This window comes from Hordeum vulgare, chromosome 7H (assembly GCF_904849725.1).
Source record: "Hordeum vulgare subsp. vulgare chromosome 7H, MorexV3_pseudomolecules_assembly, whole genome shotgun sequence".
Lineage (NCBI taxonomy): Eukaryota > Viridiplantae > Streptophyta > Magnoliopsida > Poales > Poaceae > Hordeum > Hordeum vulgare.
Genome location: NC_058524.1, coordinates 26,375,179 through 26,396,841, shown reverse-complemented (window position 1 = coordinate 26,396,841; position 21,663 = coordinate 26,375,179).

The following is a 21,663-nucleotide window of genomic DNA, read 5'->3' as shown; positions in this document are numbered from 1 at the left end:
TTCATTGTTGCGTACATTTGACATTTCCCTACACTCCACAGTCTATAGACCTATGTTGAGATTATTCAAAAAACTTATTGAGTGGGCTATAATTCTCATTTATTTGTTTTTAGATTTTTTCTGAAACAAAGGCAAAAACTTTGCCTTTTTCACTAATTAAAAATATAGTTGTCCAACTACAATACCAGAATCTGAGTTTTTCGTGACGGCCCAGGAGATCTGTTAAGGGCCTGAGGCCTCCTTCACGAATGAAACAGATTCCTCACGTGGACGGTGCACCGACGCGAATAGCGCAGATCAATCCTCAAGGTCCCAATTATAACACTTCGGAATCCACGTAACCATCAGGATGGCAATGCCGCATGCGTGAGGGATGCCAATCTATGTCGCGAATGACTCGTTGCACACATACGTCACGGTTCACCGGAGCCTTCAGGAATGTGGAGTGAAAAATTCAGCACCGTTTTTTTTGTTGGGAGAGAATAACGCACGCGATTTTCCCGCTCCGGAAGAAGTTTCGCGCCGATTTTGGATTGTCCATGACGTGGATGATCCCAACATCAAGAAAATGGTCAAAATCCCTAAAAGACCAGACCCCAACCGGTCGTCCTTCTCTCCACATCTGCATCGATCTCGCCTCTCGCCCCCTCGCGCGCGCCATGAACGCCGCCTCCGGTCCGGCGCAGCGACACCCCATGTCGTGGTTTTGTCACGGGAGATGTCCTCGTGAGAGAACTTAGGTGTGAGGCCATCGCAACCATGTGGCGGCTTGAGAGGGGTTGGTCGGAATCGAGAGACGCGAGTTTACCCAGGTTCGGCCCCTCCGATGGAGGTAAAAGCCTACGTCCTGCTTGTGTTTCATTGATGAAGATGATGATCTCGATTACAAGGGTGCAGACTCGGCATCTCTAATCTTGTGGGTGTCTAATCTGTCTATCTCATGATTTGTCTTGTCTATACCTAGGTTGTGAATCTTGTCCCTCTTGGGGCGCCTTACCCCTCCTTATATAGGTGGAAGGGGTAGGTTTACATGTAGAGTCCTACTAGAAGTAGGAATAGGACTAGTCTCTCTTGAATCCTAATACGGGTTTTGTTTCCTTTGTGAGGGAGTCTCTCCTCTTCTTGGGCCTTCTATTGTGAGCTGACCCTCCTGGCCTCTCTATGAGCCGTCTTATGTCAGGGTGTACGCTGGGCCTTGGGCCTTCGTCATTTATCTAAGTCGCCTGTGGTGACAAGTATGAGTCGCCCGCCAGTTCACTGCTGAGTCGCCGGTGAGTCACCAAGTCCTTTGACGGGTCATACTCCAAGCCGGATTACACTACGGGTATATCCCCGACACCCCACATCCGGACCGTGACTCCATCCGCGTCGTCTCTCGCCCCCTCGCCATTCAGCCACGTGAGCCCCATCTTCGTCTATCGCCTCCCGTCTCCATGAAGCCAGTCGAGCTAGCCGCCAAATGGATTGGCACCCCTTGTTGCGGCGCTGCCCGGCTACCGTCGAGCCGCTCCCTCACCATCTAGTCGCCGTTGAGCCGCTCCCTCTACGTCCAGCCGCCGTCCTAGCCGGCTGCCGTCCCAGCCGTCGTTCCACATCAGCGAGCCGTCGTCCTAGTCGCTCCAGCGCCGCTTCATTCCCCAGCCACGTCAACGTCCAGCAGCCACACACTCAAGGATGCCTCGCTTCGCATCGACCGTGTGCAGGGTCTCTACTTCCATATCCACGGCGCTGCATCGTCTCCCTGTTTCTTCCCTGGCCAGCATCTCCAGACCTATCAAAATAGGTAGCAACGTCCACCTTTCTTTCCATATTGGTGTTGAATACCTTGTAAAACAACGTCTCAACAATGTAATGTCTACAGCTGTGGCGTGGTGGTAACCGTCTACCACCGATCTCAAGAGGTTCGAGGTTCGACTCGTACAGGACATACTACTGAGCTACTAACACTTTTCTTATCTATTCATGTTCAAGTCTTTTGTATTTCTAGTTTTCAAAATTTGAATTCAAAATTCCATTATAAATTCGTACGAAATTTATTCGGTATTTCTCGGTAACCGTGGTAACCGAGAATCTCGCCCCCCCACGAGAAAATTTGGTCATTCGGAATCCAAAATATTGGTAGAGAGTGCAACAATGGTCATTGTTTTGCATTTGACACTTCTCTTGATGTTAAAAAGTTGCTTTTTCTTATTGTTCTGAAAAGATTGGAGTGCATTAGCCCTGAAGACTATCGTTATTATATGATTCAGTCATAAATATTTTGTTTTATGACACGAGTGCAAAGGTATTCATATTTTAGTTGATATCTGGTGATGTAGTGTGTTTTGAAGGCCAAGTTCGAACACTGGTACTGTCACACAGCAACCCTCTCAATTCACAGGTACAACGTTCGCACTTCAACATGTCGAAATTATGAGAGAAAGAACAGGGATGACATAAAGTTAGATATGTGTCATTTTGGTTTCAAGAGGAATTATACTGTTTGGACTGCAATTGGTGAAGGGCATGTAGAAATTACAAACTATGTAGATGTTGGGGAGGCTATGTTGAATGATCTAGCTGCGCGTGCCCCCCCCCCCCCCCCCCTCCAATTGAACAACCAATACCATCAACCCAAGCTTTCTATAGAATGATTGATAGTGTAAAAGAGTTGGTGCAAGAAAATACAAGCGAGTCAACTATGTCTGCTATAGCACAGTTGTTGATCATAAAGTGAGAGAACAATTAATCTGAATCTTGTTATAATGATACAGTACTGCAGCTGATCCATGAGTTGCTGCCTAACAATTCCTCACTACCAAAGGACTTGTACAGCTCAAAGAAATTGCTAGAGGGTCTTGGTATGCCATATCATAAAATTCCTGCCCGTCCCAAGAATTGCATGTTGTATTACAAGGAAAATAAGAATAAGCAAAAATGTAATTTTTGCAAGACCCCTAGGTACAAGGCTGGTTCAAGTAAGATCCAACATAAGGTGTTGCGGCACTTGGCTATAAAGGATAGGTTGCAGCGATTATTTGCACACGTGGTGACCGCCAAAATGTTGCGATCACACAAAGAAACACCTCGCCCTATTCCTGATAAAATGTTCCATATCGGCATAAATCCAGCCTTTCGAGGTTGGTGGATATCGCGGCTCGTTGACGCCTCATGGCTAGGGGTTTCTTCAGCGTCAAGACGTGGACCAGCTTCTAGGGCTTTCCTTCTCCGACGACGGTGCAGATCTTGGGTACAAAGTAGTTGCAGGGAAGGCGGTATGCAGCAGTATAACCGCTTGTTTCTTCATTGTTTTCTGTTATTTGTATGTGTTTTATCTTTGTATCGTTACTTCTATGAATACATGTAATGTATGTCTACGGGTGTACACATTAAAAAAAAAACTTCAACATCAGCAAGTGGAGTACTTTGGAGATTTTGGAGCTTCTCTCTCGCCGCGCAAAAAGAAAAATATGCGCCGTTGCCGGGGACCGAACCAGGGTCACCCGCGTGACACGGGGGAGTACATACCACTGGAATGCAAAATTCATTCGACTGCTTTTTCAGATCATTTCTCAGCTCTCAAGCCAACTGAAAAGACAGGTGTACTAGATATGGCATGTACAATGGTGTTGTCTTAGGAGTGTCACATAGGATAAATAATGAGGCGGAGGAGAGATAACTCGAAAAAAAGCTTTGCCTTCTCTTATTTAAAAGAAGACAAGAGGTGATCTTTTAGCACAATATGGCTCACCATATTTTTAAGAATTACTAATTATAGAAGATAAAGCTAAGAGATGATTCATTGTAGACTCTTTTTTTTATCATCTTTAAATTACATGTAAAATTTAAGATAAGACTATCTTATTAATCATTGTACATCCGAGCCACACTTACTGCATGCTACGGGCCTCTTTCCGGTGAACCTGTCAGCTCAGTTTAGTGGTCGGCAACCCAATGGGTCGATCACATGGGCGACCACGTCGATCTGTGTTCAACCATGAAACATCTGTGACACATAAATCAGAGAGCTGATCGATGCAGAACCAGTTACCTTATACTCACTCCGTACCAAATTACTTATCGGAATCAACGTTCGGGCTACCACGTTTGTAGTACACCAAGCACCACGTTGCGCATCCAGGTCGGCCATGTGTAGTTCCAAAATTGAGTGATTAATTTTGAGGCACACCAGCTCACCATGTTCCCAAATCGTAGGTGCTATCACACCGATCAGTCATGACGCACGGTGCTGTCATCTCGGAGATACCGGGGCAACAGGGATGCGAAAAAAAATGCTTAAACGCACAAAATCCTCACCTTTTTCGAGTCACACACAAAGATAATTGGCTAAGATAACATCATTGTACCATTAATATAGTAGTAGTACATCTCCAATGAAGCCAAAGAATGTTCATTATATTCCTAATACCTCTCAAACTCAAGACTGGGGAAATATTTTTAGTTTCGGTCAAAATCAATGTTGGAAACTTGGAGGTGAACTTTCATTTCTCTTACTCTCTGGCAGTATACCTGTGTCTGAGCTAAGTCGCCTTTTACAACACCACTATTTGGTTGGCATGAGTTTATTACAACGTTTGCCAAAATAAATGCAAATGAAAGTTGTTGCAGAGATAGCAAAAATAAGTAATTACATTTACTAGTAGTCAACCCATGCAACTGCACGGGCTAGCTATTATAAATATAGATATCATAGAAACCTAAAGATAGATTTTTGATATATCCTAAACTGCACAAATGCAAATTATCATAGCAGCCTAAAAGTAAATGACATGTACTAATTTTTTGACCTCGTGTTAAATATATAATGCATATTCTATTTGACAAAAGTTCAAAGAGTGGGAAACATATATCTAGTGCATCCATGTTTCGAGAAAACAATCGCCGTTTTATGGCAGTAATTAGACAAACAACATATAGACATCTTGTGCAAGAGTGAATGGCTAACAAGCATGTATGTATGTTGTAAATAGGAAAGGAGTAGCCATCAATTTGTAATTTCTCATCCATTAGTATTATATTTTGATTAGTTCTTCAAGCGCCGCCATGTCCAATCTATTTTACGTGATGTAGGGTAAAATTGTTGCTCTCGGTAGTGAATGCTAGCTTCCACTATTTAGTGAATGGGAAACATTGGGCATAATACACATTTGTTACATCATGTAGTACATATACCACTGGATTCGCACAATAGGTACATACCTATGTTTAGTATCCCGTCTCTCTTCACGTAGGATACTGGTCCAAGCAAAAGTAATACTCTCTCCAATTGAATTGTAGAAGTTGTACTAAGTGTGTGTCAATTAATTTGAATCAGAGGGAGTATATATAATATAATAGTAATTAATGTAGTGTTGATAAGTACAATTTAAAAGTTATGATACATATATTTTCTATTGTGTAATAAGTTATTTAGCATAGTTTTTAAGTATATAATTTTTAATTGTAACAGAAGAAATCAGTCCTTGTGAAATGGTTCTTAGGAAATAGGGAGAGTAATAGGGAGATATCTAGGAAACTTCAGAACAGTGCATAATATCCATAGGAAAATATAGTTAGAACACTACAACTATCAAAGCCTATGTAATTTTTTTATCTTCGGCTCTGCTGCGTAGATCTTCCGTGTGTTCTTGTAAAAAAAACTATGTAGATACATCGAGAGAACCGGGATATATCTTTCGTGAATTGAAGACATGATGACTTCTTTAAAACAACTTATATATCCTATCAAAAATGACAACAGTGAAAGCTAAATTATAACTATTTAAGGGATGCTTTTCGGTCATACCACTATAAGTAGAAATACTACTATATGATTTTGGCAATTTAGCATGTCGAGAACTGCTGGATTACCCAATACAATGTTCATTGTGACTCCTCATTCTTCTTTAGCATTTCAGGTCGAAGGGACTTTGCAATTTATACTTTCGGTTCACACAAACTTAGGTATCAACGTGGTTGGAATAAATCATTTAAATAAGTCAAATAATAATTTTGTTACATAGAGCAGATGAGAGACAATAGTAATCATACGGTGTATGCTCTTTTCAGTTTGGATGGTTTTCCTTGTAAACCTGGAACCACTATGTCCTTACATCTGGTCGTCTGTTCAAGGAACAGACAATTAAATTGCAGGCAAAAATAAAGAAAACTATAGTTTGTACTCATTGATTAGATGACATATGCAGTTGTAAGCTTATAATGAAGTGAACATGGGAACTTATACATCATATTAAAGCTTTATAAATTAATAATTTTGATGTAATGAAAATTAAGTGATGTACTTACACTAAATGGGTGGGTACACTAAGCATCGTATAGCCTAAATAATTCTTCTATCGATTGTAGTTGCAAGGATGCATGAATGATGTGTAAGCATATGCTTGCATGTACGTCATTCGTATAAGGGTATGACCAAACATATTCTTTAAGCATGGTGATTGAAAAAGGCACGAAGCTGATTAAAAAACATTGAGTTCACGTAGGAGAGATAGTATGCATTACGCAGCTTGCATCTTCTCTTGTGCATAAATTGTTAGAATAATTCAAGGCACTTCGTTGATCTACCGAGGACCAAGCAATCACACGAGCACGACACCGAGATTTGTTAACGAGGTTCGCCGATATGGCTACATCCCCGGGGCCTGACTACGGGCGCTCCTCCCGTGACACCGTCACAATACCGCACGCCGGCCGCCCGGGCGCTGGCACAAGCCATCGGCTCTCCCGTGTGCCTGTGCTATTATGTTGGCTTAGATTACATCGTGTGTTTACTCCTGCTATATATGAGAGGTCTAGGATACAAGTGTCCTATCAGGACACGACACCATATCCTGTCTAAATACAATACTACTCAGAGTCCAACTGGAACCTACCTTGTACAAGAATATTCGATACAACTCTAACAAACTCCACCTTGACGAATATTCTCCACCACCTTGAGTTCATCCATGCGTCAAACTTCCATGTACATTGGACTTGAGATACGCCATGAGCACCACTGCTACTCCCAGACTCCATGTGACTCCACCTGCAACTGTAGTCCCTTCTCGTCTTCTTCACAGTCAATCCTCGAGCAAAGTTAAGTTCCTTATTACTCTACTTTGTGCTTCCAACTTTCGAAGTATCCATTCAACGCCATCACAGACCGATCACTGACCTACATGAAAGTGAACAAACCACATATTGGATGCCACGTATAAGGGTTATCTGAACTCAACATCCTCGCTCTTCCTTGACCGTCTATCTGAAAATTGAAGGAATTTCACCGTCGCCATGTGTCACCCCGGAGTCAAATTCGTAGTTGTCTCATCCTTTTTTCGGATAGTCTCTGACATGTCCCAAAGCTATAGCACTTCGCCTCCTTCTGTACTTGTCATATGCACCTTCCCATGTGCACTAAACACCACATCATATGCGGCCATGTACTTTCTTCGCTTATGACAATTCAGACTTTCCGTCACTTTCTCAGATTCTTTATGGTCAACTCATCTCCATCAACTAGCACCGATAGACCCAGTCACCAACTTCAATCTAGTACTCGTCAACACTGCTTCAGCACCCTTTACACACTTTGTCTGACAACATGTCTGACCACCAGTGCCTTATTCTGTCGCTGTGTCCCGTGCTTACCGCACACCTCGTCGCTATCACCGCGTCGAGCCTCTGCTGTCCTGGTCAAGTTTTCCAAGGTCGCGAACCCACACCACTCAACCCCCACTGCAGAGAACCACCGATCATCACCGACCGATGCCGATCGAGTATCACGTCTCCATCAGACTAGTGGTAGCCAGTCCAATCCATGTGTCTCTCGCTATCCCACTGAAACAGGCTACGATTCTCCGAATTCTTACGCCGTAGCCCCTCCATCAGCACAGAGTGAAGTCTTCCACCAGACTCCTGCTCCACCTTCAACATGACTCCATGTAGCTGGTCGTGCTACCCTGCGCCTTGTAGACTTCAAGCTCTCATGTGTGCACTGCCTTCAATCAACCCTGCGTCATAGTCTGTCGAAGTCACACAAGCCCTCAGACCTGCACCACGTGTTTCCACGCCCCAGAAGTTGGCCACCATCAGCATCACGCTCCTATGTCGTCGTCGCTGAAATCATCGTCGTCTTCTGCTTTGACTAACATCCACGTTGATCCGTCAGATTGTCCAGTCCGACCCAGCCGAAGTTATCCAACTGTAAGTATGTTTCACCCTGCGTCGTGTCCGCCCGCGCATCTTCCTGCGTTGCTTGAGGCCCTGTATATGCATGAACCTGCTGCCAGATTCCCCAAGCCTTATACCCACGTCACCAGCCTTGAAACTTGTCCCGTATACCTTACCGCTTCATGATTACTCATTGCTCTCTCGAGTCAATGCCACTTTGACCACACCCACGTCCGACTCCAGCTTGTTTCAGACAGCCACACGATGCAAATACATACCATGTGCACCCACCAATTGATAATTGCATGCACCCACCACGCCCATGCATTGCATGACATGTTTCCAAAACTTTCAGAGTCATGTGCGTCCGTCTCTCACCTCATTCCTGGGACTTGTTTCAATCTTTTTTTTCTAACAAATCTTACATGCACATATACGTACAGCCTCCTGCAACTCTCCAGCACTTGCGACTTGTCTCGATCGCCCTCCGGCCATATGCCCGCAACGCACGACAACCCCTGCAGCGCGCGCCCCAAGCCATTCTGCTGACGCACGTTCCACCACCGCCAAGTCGCTTCCTGATCGAATGCGTCGCTCGGCTAGCCTCGATCCGAATTGATCTGCCGCATACTACCCGCCTGCACGCGCCGCCAGCCTGTTGCCCGCTTCTGATCTCGCGAGCTCTATACGTGTGTTGTTGCATGAATCTGCTGCCTCTGATCGCTTCCATAAACCCGAATAGAACCACGCCGCACCATCAACCTTCAACACTTGCCGATTCAACCAACCGACTTTTGCACAATCGATCTGACGAATCTTTTTCTCCTCTCCTCTAGACCAACGATCTGCAACTTCCTCGAACCTTGCTCTGATACCACTTGTTAAAATAATCTGAGGCACTTCGTTGATCTATCGAGGACCAAGCAATCACACGAGCACAATACCGATATTTGTTAACAAGGTTCACCGATATGGCTACATCCCCGGGGCCTGACTACGGGCGCTCCTCCCCGTGACACCGTCACAATACCGCACGCCGGCCGCCCGGGCGCCGGCACAAGCCGTCGGCTCCCCCGTGTGCCTGTGCTATTATGTTGGCTTAGATTACATCGTGTGTCTACCCCCGCTATATATGAGAGGCCTAGGATACAAGTGTCCTATCAGGACGCGATTCCATATCTTGTCTAAACACAATACTACTCAAAGTCCAACTGTAGCCTACCTTGTACAAGTCGACACAACTCTAACAGAAACTCTTGCCGCTATAGCAAACCACATATCGCACTCAACCATTGGCCTATCCAGGCTCCCGGTTCTCTCTCTACTTGCTGGTACTGATGATCCTTTGTAAAGAGCCTATTTCTGCTAGTTCTTACTATTGAGCGTAAGGAGCCTCTAATGTACTCGTACGCACCTTCCATGTATGAATCCTCGGATCTCAACAATAATAACATGCATCCGTGGTACATATGCCTACTTATGCATCCGAAGAATAAATAATTTCAACATGCATGGGCTTAATTACGTGATGGCCGTTGATGTGCAAATCGACCTACACGGTTCTGAACCCAGAGGGTCAACTGATCCCAGATCCCAGCATCTGGTACATGGTCTGCGCCTGCCATGAATTCATCATGTCCATGATGCCGGCAGTAAGTGATATAAACCTGAACCCTAGCCACGCTCCGGTTGCCATGAATTCGTCGAAGCAGACGACGCTGACAGTAGATGATATAAATCCTGGACCCTACTACAAAGAAAACAGATATCATACAAAGTCGGATGAGAGTTCCGATTGCCATGAATTCGTTGAAGCGGACGAAGCCGGCAGTAGATGATGTAAATGGATATCGTACAAAGTCGGATGAGAGAAAACATTATTTTTTTCTGTTTTAGGAAAATAAAAACTGAAATAGAAGAATATGTTTTTTAGAGATTTACTAATGACTAGCTGAATGCCCGTACGTTGTTACGGGATTGTATAACAATATCGTTCTAGTTCTATTACTTTGTTTCATTTCTCTCTCTGTTGGTTTTATTTTTGTTGACCCGCATCTTATTTCACATACCCCACTAATAAGACAAAAGTCATTCTTCCTTCTCTTTTTATCTAAGTGCATACTGAGCTTATTTATTTACAAACATGGATTGAAGTTTCCTACCACGCATTGAACTAATGTCTCTCCCCGTTAAATTTTGAAAAATCATTCACAAACTCAGATGTCTTTTTCCCTCTACGGTGATCACCATGTTTAAGAAGATAAAGTGTGAGGGTGAATTTCCTTATCATTGTCTACTTCTCTTTTTGGTTGGTCTTCATTCGTGCCTCCGGCTTGAGTTTATTCTTGTTTCCTACAAAGAGTGGTAACACATAAAAGTCACACATTAATATAAACAATAAAGAAACTTCAAAAAATAGATAATCAAGGAGGAAAACATAGCAATAACAACATGATGCAACCAAAACTTAACAATGCGAACTAATGTGCAAACAAATTTCCCTCACGCTCCACATCAACAATTCCTGGGTGGGGTGAAGGGGTTGGAATAAAGAAGTGGCGTGGTTTTAGTTGGGAGTAGGTGATAAGAATGCTTTATATGTTGTTTGCTTAGTGTCACACAAATAACACGACACTAATTATTTAAAATAAGGGTATCAACTGGACAATGGAATTTGGACTAGTTTAGCACTAAGAACATGTACGTGTTGAACCGTCTTTCCTAGAGGGCATGAAGACCTCTAGGAGTTTGAGGCACTTCACATCCTCAATAAAAGTGTGTATAAGCATTTCAGTTGCAAAAATAAGAATATTTTAGCACAATTTTCACTTGGTATAATTTAATGCAATTTTATCGAAGAAAACCAAGGCATAAATTTAAGCATAAGGTCCAAAATGAAGTATCAACAGCATATGGCACTGATCAGATTTGCAATTGGTTGCTTTAATTCCTGAACAAAGATCCCAAAACAAATAATAGTGAGCTATCTTCCAGAAAAGTTATTTTTGGTACTATCCAAAAACATCTCAGGAGCAAACCCCGATGTCTGGTCCATTGCACACCAGAAGCATAATAATAGAATAATATCAACAGTGGCAACGCTACTCAATCTCAACTGAATCAGTCTTGTCTTGCCTCTATTGTGTGGTGGGAGCTTGACACCCATTCTATTCTAGTTTAGTATGACAGTGGAACTACTATCACACTCCTAAAAGGAAAAAATAAATCCTATGGGCTTAAAGACAGTAGCATATTGTTTGTACCAATCAGTTTACTCATACTATGTGAGACCAGTTCAACCCAACCAACCAACTTTGTGAAATCTGCCCATTGTTTGCCTTGTGGAAAGAAAGAGAAAAGGCCCTTCGCTTACTACATACCTCCATTTGCAGAGCCAATCTCTCTCTCAACTTCTAAAATATGCAACGGGAGAGAAATGGTGTCAGAAATTAGCACATTGCCAACTACATTTTTCTTCAACAGCCGCTTCTTAAGCTAGTATCGTTGTCCGATGTAATCTTATTCTGTGAAATTATCACCTCTTGTGGTGACTGACATCTCTCGCTTGCTCGTCCTGAGAGCATCTGCAGGTGACAAAAGCATCAGGCCATTAGTTCACGACGCCAAACTCCACAATGTCTATTAATTCGCAATTTGCAGCACACCCACGAATGAATTCAGCGAGTTTGCCCACTCCGACACCCAGGGCATTCTCGATTTATCCTCCATCCACACAGGCGCTAGGTAACCCTAAAACCCTACTTACAGAAAAGTTTTTTCCCCGGACCAAGAAGGCGGCCAAAACACATGAAAAGGTTGGCGTGTCTTTTTCTTATTTTAGAAACTCAAACAAAATATAGCATCAGGTTTAATTTTGAGAGGAGGGTGCAAGGAACCATCTGAATCTAATTATGTTTCTCATCAAGTCTAAGATTGGCTCGACCTTGTTCTCTTGATTGCCGCGTGCCACCATCATTATCTTGAATTGTTTCAAACAAAGTACAGCCTGATTCGTCCCTTGAAGAAAAAACTAAATCAGTGAGCAGTCTATTAGTACTTTGCAAATATTAGTACATCAGAGTGGTGAGGCTACCACAATCAACAGACACATCCGGCCATCTGTACATGGATGTGCATATGATAACTGCCTCCACTACTTTGTTATCCTCTGCCAACATCAGAAGCCTCGGCTTCATGCTGACCTATCATTGATGATCACATGAACATTATTTGTTGTTGTTCTTATATTCCAATAGAGACATAATACATAAGAATTGCACTTTTGACAACATTTACACTTTAGAAACTTGATATGTTGTCATGAATAAGTACTTGAGTCTAGATGATTTGCAAGTTTCTAAAGTACATAAGACTTACTCACCAACCCAAACCACGAATCTTTACTTCCTAATAGCCAGTTCAGCGTCTTTATTTTCTCTTTCCATCCAGTGTTTGTTCCTCCGGTGATGTCCATCGACGGCAGCAGAATGCAGAGCTAAAACTTTGAACCATATACAATACCTGTACCTAGTATTTGCACAAAAAAGTAGGTATGGCAGCATCCAAACCATGCCAGATACCTGGATCCGCCCTTGAGTTCGGGAGTTGTTCGCATGTGAGCCCTTCGTTGTGACAGTTTTTACCCGGTTTTCCGTTAATTAATTAGGCAACTCTTTTCTTCTTAATTACTGAATCAGGCAATACTTTTGCCTCCTTTTAAAAAAAATGTATACGTCCAATTCAGCAGAATTAGGAAAGAACATTACAACAGAATATATGAAGATGGAAATTAATACCTTAATACACTACTGGAATTGAGAATTTTGCCGTCTGCCTTGCCTTTGCCGTCTGCTGACGCATGGCAAAGGTACTCTTTGCCGTCAGTTGGCACAGTGCTGACGGCAAAGAGGTGGCTGATGGCAAAGGTTTTATTTGCCGTCGGCCACCTCTTTGCCTTCTGCTCGCGGACGGCAAAGGAGCCCTATGCGGACGACAAAGGGTGGGCAGACGGCAAAGCCCCTCCCCAACGGCCGAAACCCCACCCCACCCACCCCGCCCCTTTGTCGTCCGCCACCCTCCCTTTGCAGACGGCAAAGGGGACATGGCCCTAACGGCTTGGGCGCCTCCCCTAACGGCTCCCACCCCCACCCACGCCCTGCCCGCCTACCCCCTCTCTCTCTCTCTCTCGCGCGCACGCGCTGTCGTCTGCCCACCCGCCGCCGCGGTAGCTCCCCTCCCCAGCCACCTGCGCCGCCGCCCTCCCGACTGCTGCCCCCCTCCCACCCCCCTCCCAACCGCCGCCCCATCCCACCTCCTTCCCGACCGCCGCCCTCATCCCACCTCCCTCCCGGCCGCCGCGCCCCCTCCCACATCCCTCCCGGCCGTCGCGGCCCCCTCCCACCTCCCTCCCGGCGCCCCCCATCCTACCTCCCTCCCTCCCGGCGCCCCCTCCCTCCTCCCTCCCGTCCGCCGCCGGCCCCTCCCACCTCCCTCCCGGTCGCCGCCCCAGCCACACCTCCCCTGTGCCGGCGACACCGACGCCCTCCCCTCCGGTTAGTGTTTTTTCTTTTTTGTTTTGTTTTTTTCCTGTTGTTTCCTCTTCTTTTTTGCTAGAAAGTCCGAATAATAAAAAGAAAAAGTAGAAAAAGTAGAAGAAGAATACGTAGTTTAGTGCTAGGTTTAGTTTTTTTTATGTTAAATTAGATAGTTAGTTTATTAGGTAGAAAAAGTAGATAGAAAAGAAAAAAAATAGATAGAAAAAAACTTAGAAGAAAAAAAGAGAATAATAAACTAGAAGAAAAAAGAAGAAGAAGAAGAAGAAGAAAGAGGAGAGGAGGAGAAAGATAAAAGAAAGAAGAAGAAGAAGAAGAGGAGGAGGAGGAGGAGGAGGAGAAAAAAGACGAGTGAGGTCACAAGGGATATACAAGAAGAAGAAGAAAAAGAGGAGAGAGGAGAAGAAGAAAGAAAAGGACCCCGTCCCCCGACCCCCTGTTGGGGAACGTCGCATGGGAAACAAAAATTTTCCTACGCGCACGAAGACCTATCATGGTGATCTCCATCTACGAGAGGGGATTTCCGATCTACGTACCCTTGTAGATCGCACAGCAGAAGCGTTAGTGAACGCGGTTGATGTAGTGGAACGTCCTCACGTCCCTCGATCCGCCCCGCGAACCGTCCCACGAACCGTCCCGCAAACCGTCCCGCGATCCGTCCCACGATCTAGTGTCGAACGGACGACACGGAGCCTCCGCGTTCAGCACACGTACAGCTCGACGATGACCTCGGCCTTCTTGATCCAGCAAGAGAGACGGAGAGGTAGATGAGTTCTCCGGCAGCGTGACGGTGCTCCGGAGGTTGGTGGTGATCTAATCTCGGCAGGGCTCCGCCCGAGCTCCGCAGAAACGCGATCTAGAGGTAAAACCGTGGAGGTATGTGGTCGGGCTGCCTTGAAAAAGTTGTCTCAAATCAGCCCTAATAGCTCCATATATATAGGAGGAGGGGAGGGGAAGCTTGCCTTGAGGCTCAAGGAGCCCCAAGGGCTGCGCCACCAAGGGAGGAGGAGTCCTCCTCCAATTCTAGTCCAACTAGGATTGGAAGGTGGAGTCCTTCTCTCCTTTCCCACCTCCTTTTTTTCTTTTCTCTTTGATTTTCTATCCTTGGCGCATAGGGACTTCTTGAGCTGTCCCACCAGCCCACCAAGGGCTGGTGCGCCACCCCCAAGGCCTATGGGCTTCCCCGGGGTGGGTTGCCCCCCCGGTGAACACCCGGAACCCATTCGTCATTCCCGGTACATTCTCGGTAACTCCGAAAATCTTCCGTAATCAAATGAGGTCATCCTATATATCAATCTTCGTTTCCGGACCATTCCGGAAACCCTCGTGACGTCAGTGATCTCATCCGGGACTCCGAACAACATTCGGTAACCAACCATATAACTCAAATACGCATAAAACAACGTCGAACCTTAAGTGTGTATACCCTGCGGGTTCGAGAACTATGTAGACATGACCCGAGTGACTCCTCGGTCAATATCCAATAGCGGGACCTGGATGCCCATATTGGATCCCACATATTCTACGAAGATCTTATCGTTTGAACCTCGGTGCAAAGGATTCATATAATCACGTAAGTCATTCCCTTTGTCCTTCGGTATGTTACTTGCCCGAGATTCGATCGTCAGTATCCGCATACCTATTTCAATCTCGTTTACCGGCAAGTCTCTTTACTCGTTCCGTAATACAAGATCCCGCAACTTACACTAAGTCACTTTGCTTGCAAGGCTTGTGTGTGATGTTGTATTACCGAGTGGGCCCCGAGATACCTCTCCGTCACACGGAGTGACAAATCCCAGTCTCGATCCATACTAACTCAACGAACACCTTCGGAGATACCTGTAGAGAATCTTTATAGTCACCCAGTTACGTTGCGACGTTTGATACACACAAAGCATTCCTCCGGTGTCAGTGAGTTATATGATCTCATGGTCATAGGAACAAATACTTGACACGCAGAAAACAGTAGCAACAAAATGACACGATCAACATGCTACGTCTATTAGTTTGGGTCTAGTCCATCACATGATTCTCCTAATGATGTGTTCCCGCTATCAAGTAACAACACTTGCCTATGGCCAGGAAACCTTGACCATCTTTGATCAACGAGCTAGTCAACTAGAGGCTTACTAGGGACAGCGTTTTGTCTATGTATCCACACAAGTATTGTGTTTCCAATCAATACAATTATAGCATGGATAATAAACAATTATCATGAACAAAGAAATATAATAATAACTAATTTATTATTGCCTCTAGGGCAAATCTCCAACAGTCTCCCACTTGCACTAGAGTTAATAATCTAGTTCACATCACCATGTGATTTCAACGAATCCAACACCCATATAGTTCTGGGGTCTGATCACGTCTTGCTCGTGAGAGAGGTTTTAGTCAACGGTTCTGAAACTCTCAGATCCGTGCGTTCTTTACAAATCTTTATGTCATCTCATAGATGCTGCTACTAAGTGCTATTCGAAAATGCTCCAAATATCTACTCTACTATACGAATCCGTTTCACTACTCAGAGTTATTCGGATTAGTGTGAAAGCTTGCATCGACGTAACCCTTTACGACGAACTCTTTAACCACCTCCATAATCGAGAAAAATTCCTTAGTCTATTTAGTTACTAAGGATAACTTTGACCGCTGATTAGTGATTCAATCCTGGATCACTCTGTGTACCTCTTAACAGACTTGCTGCAAGGCACACATCAGGTGCGGTACTCAGCATGACATACTTTAGAGTCTACGACTAAGGCATAGAAGATGACCTTCGTCTATTCTCTTTATTCTGCCGTGGTCGGGTTTTGAGTCTTACTCAAATTCACACCTTAAAACACAGTCAAGAACTCCTTCTTTGCTGATCTATTTTGAATTCCTTCAAAAACTTGTCAAGGCATGCATCTTGTTGAAACTTCTATTAAGCGTTTTGATCTATCTCCATAGATCTTGATGCTCAACGTTCAAGTAGCTCAATCCAGGTATTCCTTTGAAAAACTCCTTTCAAACAACCTTTTATGCTTCACAGAAATTCTACATTACTTCTGATCATCAATATGTCAACCACATATACTTATCAGAAATTCTATAGTGCTCCCACTCACTTCTTTGGAAATACAAGTTTCTCATAAACCTTGTACAAACCCAAAATCTTTGATCATCTCATCAAAGTGTATATTCCAACTCTGAGATGCTTGCACCAGTCCAATGAAGGACCGCTGGAGCTTGCATACTTGTTAGTATCTTTAGGATCGACAAGACCTCCTGGTTGTATCACATACAATGTTTGCTCAAGGAAACCGTCGAGGAAACAATGTTTTGTCTTCCTATGTGCAATATTTCACAAATAATGCAACAACTACTAACATAATTCCAACATACTTTTAGCATCGCTATGAGTGAGAAAGTCTCATCATTTTCAACTATTTGATCTTGTCAGAAACATCTTTGCGACAAGTCGAGCTTTTCTTAATAGTGACTTATCACCATCATCGTCTGTCTTCCTTACAAAGATCCATATTTACTCAATAGTCTTACTACCATCAAGTAGTTCCTCGAAAGTCTACACTTTCTTTTATATATGGATCCTCTCTCGGATTTCATGGCCTCAAGCCACTTGTCGGAATCCGGGCCCACCATTGCTTCTTCATAACTCGTAGGTTCACTGTTGCTCAACAACATGACCTCCAAGACAGGGTTACCGTACCACTCTGCAGTAGTACGCGACCTTGTCGACCTACGAGGTTTGTAGTAACTTGATCCGAAGCTCAATGATCACCATCATCAGCTTCCACTTCAGTTGGTGTAGGCGCTACAGGAACAACTTCGTGTGCCCTGCTACACACTAGTCGAAGTGATGGTTCAATAACCTCATCAAGTTCTATCACCCTCCCACTCAATTCTTTCGAGAGAAACCTTTCCTCGAGAAAGGATCCGTTTCTAGAAACAAACACTTTGCTTTCGGATCTGAGATAGGAGATGTACCCAACTGTTTTGGATATCCTATGAAGATGCATTTATCCATTTTGGGTTCGAGCTTATCAGACTGAAACTTTTTCACATAAGTGTCGAAGCCCCAAACTTTCAAGAAACGACAGTTTAGATTTCTCTAAACCTCAGTCTATACTGTGTCATCCCAACGGAAATACGCGGTGCCCTATTTAAAGTGAATGCGGTTGTCTCTAATGCATAACCCATAAACGATAGTGGTAATTCGATAAGAGACATCATAGCATGCACCATACCAAATAGTGCGTGGTTATGACGTTTAGACACATCATCACACTATGATGTTCCAGGTGGCATGAACTGCGAAACAATTTCCACATTGTCTTAACTGCGTACCAAAACTCATAACTCAGATATTCATTTCTATGATCATATCGTAGACAGTTTATCCTCTTGTTACGACGAACTTCACTTCGAAACAGAATTGAACTTTTCAATATTTCAGACTTGTGATTCATTAAGTAAATACTCTTGTATCTACTCAAATCGTCATTGAAGTAAGAACATAATGATATCCACTGCGTGTCACAACACCCATTGGACTGCATACATCAAAATGTATCACTTCCAACAAGTTACTATCTTGTTTCATCTCAATGAAAATAAGGCCTTGCTCATGTGGTATGATTTGCATGTCACTAGTGATTCGAAATCAAGTGAGTATAAAGATCCATCAGCATGGAGCCTCTTCATGCTATTTATACCAACATGACTCAAGCGGCAGTGCCACAACTAAGTGGTACTATCATCATTACCTCGTATCTTTTGGCACCAATATCATGAACATGTGTAACACTACGATCGAGATTCAATAAACCATTGAAGGTTATTATTCAAGCAAATAGAGTAACCATTATTCTTTTAAATGAATAATCGTATTGCAATAAACACGATCCAATCATGTTCATGCTTAATGCAAGCACCAAATAACAATTATTTCGGTTTAACACCAATCCCGATGGTAGAGGGAGCGTGCGACATTTTGATCATATCAACCTTGGGAACACTTCCAACACGTATCGTCACCTCGCCTTTAGCTAGTCTCCGTTTATGTCGTAGCTATTATTTCGTGTTACTAATCACTCAGCAACCGAACCGGTATCCAATACCCGCGTGCTAGTAGGAGTACTAGTAAAGTACACATCAACATCATGTATATCAAATATACTTCTTTCGACTTTTGCCAGCCTTCTTATCTACCAAGTATCTAGAGTTTCTCCGCCTCAGTGACTGTTCCCTTCATTAGAGAAGCACTTAGTCTCGGGTTCAGGTTTATTCTCGGGTCTCTTTATTAATGCAGCAACTGTTTTGCCGTTTCACGAAGTATCCCTTCTAGCCCTTGCCTTTCTTGAAACTTAGTGGTTTTACTAACCATCAACTATTGATGCTCCTTCTTGATTTCTACTTTCGGAGTGTCAAACATCGAGAATCGCTCAAGGATCATTGTATCTATCCTTGATATGTTATAGTTCATCACGAAGCTCTTACAGCTTGGTGGCAGTGACTCTGGAGAACCATCACTATCTCATCTGGAAGATTAACTCCCACTTGATTCAAGCGATTGTCGTACTCAGAAAATCTGAGCACACGCTCAACGATTGAGCTTTTCTCCTTTACTTTGTGGACAAAGAATCTTGTCGGAGGTCTCGTACCTCTTAACAAGGGCACAAGCATGAAATCACAATTTCATCTCTTTAGAACATCACTTATGTTCCGTCACGTTTCAAAACGTCTTCGGCACCTTGCTTCTAAGCCATTTAAGTATTTTGCACTGAACTATCGTGTAGTCATCACAAACGTGTATGTCGGATGTTCACAGCATCCACAGACGACGCTCGAGGTGCAGCACACCGAGTGGTGCATTAAGGACATAAGCCTTCTGCGCAGCAACAAGGACAATCCTCTGCAAAGTTTGCTACTATCAATTTTCAACTAAATTTTCTCTAGGAACATATAAAAACAGTAGAGCTATAGCGCAAGCTACATCGTAATTCGCAAAGACCATTAGACTATGTTCATGACAATTATTTCAATTAATCATATTACTTAAGAACTCCACTCAAAAAGGACATCTCTCTAGTCATTTGAGTGGTACATGATCCAAATCCACTATCTCAAGTCCGATCATCACGTGAGTCGAGAATAGTTTCAGTGGTAAGCATCTCTATGCTAATCATATCAAGTATACGATTCATGCTCGACCTTTCGGTCTCATGTGTTCCGAGGCCATGTCTGCACATGCTAGGCTCGTCAAGCTAAACCCGAGTGTTCCGCGTGTGCAACTGTTTTGCACCCGTTGTATGTGAACGTTGAGTCTATCACACCCGATCATCACGTGGTGTCTCAAAACGAAGAACTGTCGCAACGGTGCACAGTCGGGGAGAACACACTTTCGTCTTGAACTGCTACCGTCGTTCTAAGCAAGATAAGGTGCATAAAGGATTAACATCACATGCAATTCATAAATGACATGTTATGGCCATCATCATGTGCTTCTTGATCTCCATCACCAAAGCACCGGCACGATCTTCTTGTCACCGGGGTCACACCATGATCTCCATCATCATGATCTCCATCAACGTGTCGCCATCGGGGTTGTAGTGCTACTCATGCTATTACTACTAAAGCTACGTCCTAACAATATAGTAAACGCATCTGCAAGCACAAACATTAGTTTAAAGACAACCCTATGGCTCCTGCCGGTTGCCGTACCATCGACGTGCAAGTCGATATTAACTATTACAACATGATCATCTCATACATCCAATATATCACATCACATCGTTGGCCATATTACATCAGAAGCATACCCTGCAAAAACAAGTTAGACGTCCTCTAATTGTTGTTGCATGATTTACGTGGTGACCATGGGTATCTAGTAGGATCGCATATTACTTACGCAAACTCCACAACGGAGATATATGAATTGCTATTTAACCTCATCCAAGGACCTCCTCGGTCAAATCCGATTCAACTAAAGTTGGAGAAACCGACACTCGCCGGTCAGCTTTGAGCGACGGAGTTACTCGTAGCGATGAAACCAGTCTCTCGTAAGCGTACGAGTAATGTCGGTCCGAGCCGCTTCGATCCAACAATACCGCGGAATCAAGAAAAGACTAAGGAGGGCAGCAAAACGCACATCACCGCCCACAAAAACTTTTGTGTTCTACTCGAGATTACATCTACGCATGAACCTAGCTCATGATGCCACTGTTGGGGAACGTCGCATGGGAAACAAAAAATTTCCTACGCGCATGAAGACCTATCATGGTGATATCCATCTACGAGAGGGGATTTCCGATCTACGTACCCTTGTAGATCGCACAGCAGAAGCGTTAGTGAACGCGGTTGATGTAGTGGAACGTCCTCGCATCCCTCGATCCGCCCCCGCGAACCGTCCCACGAACCGTCCCGCAAACCGTCCCGCGATCCGTCCCACGATCTAGTGCCGAACGGACGGCACCTCCGCGTTCAACACACGTACAGCTCGACGATGATCTCGGCCTTCTTGATCCAGCAAGAGAGACGGAGAGTTAGATGAGTTCTCCAGCAGCGTGACGGCGCTCCGGAGGTTGGTGGTGATCTAATCTCGGCAGGGCTCCGCCCGAGCTCCGCAGAAACGCGATCTAGAGGTAAAACCGTGGAGGTATGTGGTCGGGCTGCCTTTAAAAAGTAGTCTCAAATCAGCCTAATAGCTCCATATATGTAGGAGGAGGGGAGGGGAAGCTTGCCTTGAGGCTCAAGGAGCCCCAAGGGCTGCGCCACCAAGGGAGGATGAGTCCTCCTCCAATCCTAGTCCAACTAGGATTGGAAGGTGGAGTCCTTCTCTCCTTTCCCACCTCCTTTTTTATCTTTTCTCTTTGATTTTCTATCCTTGGCGCATAGGGCCTTCTTGGGTTGTCCCACCAGCCCACCAAGGGCTGGTGCGCCACCCCAAGGCCTATGGGCTTCC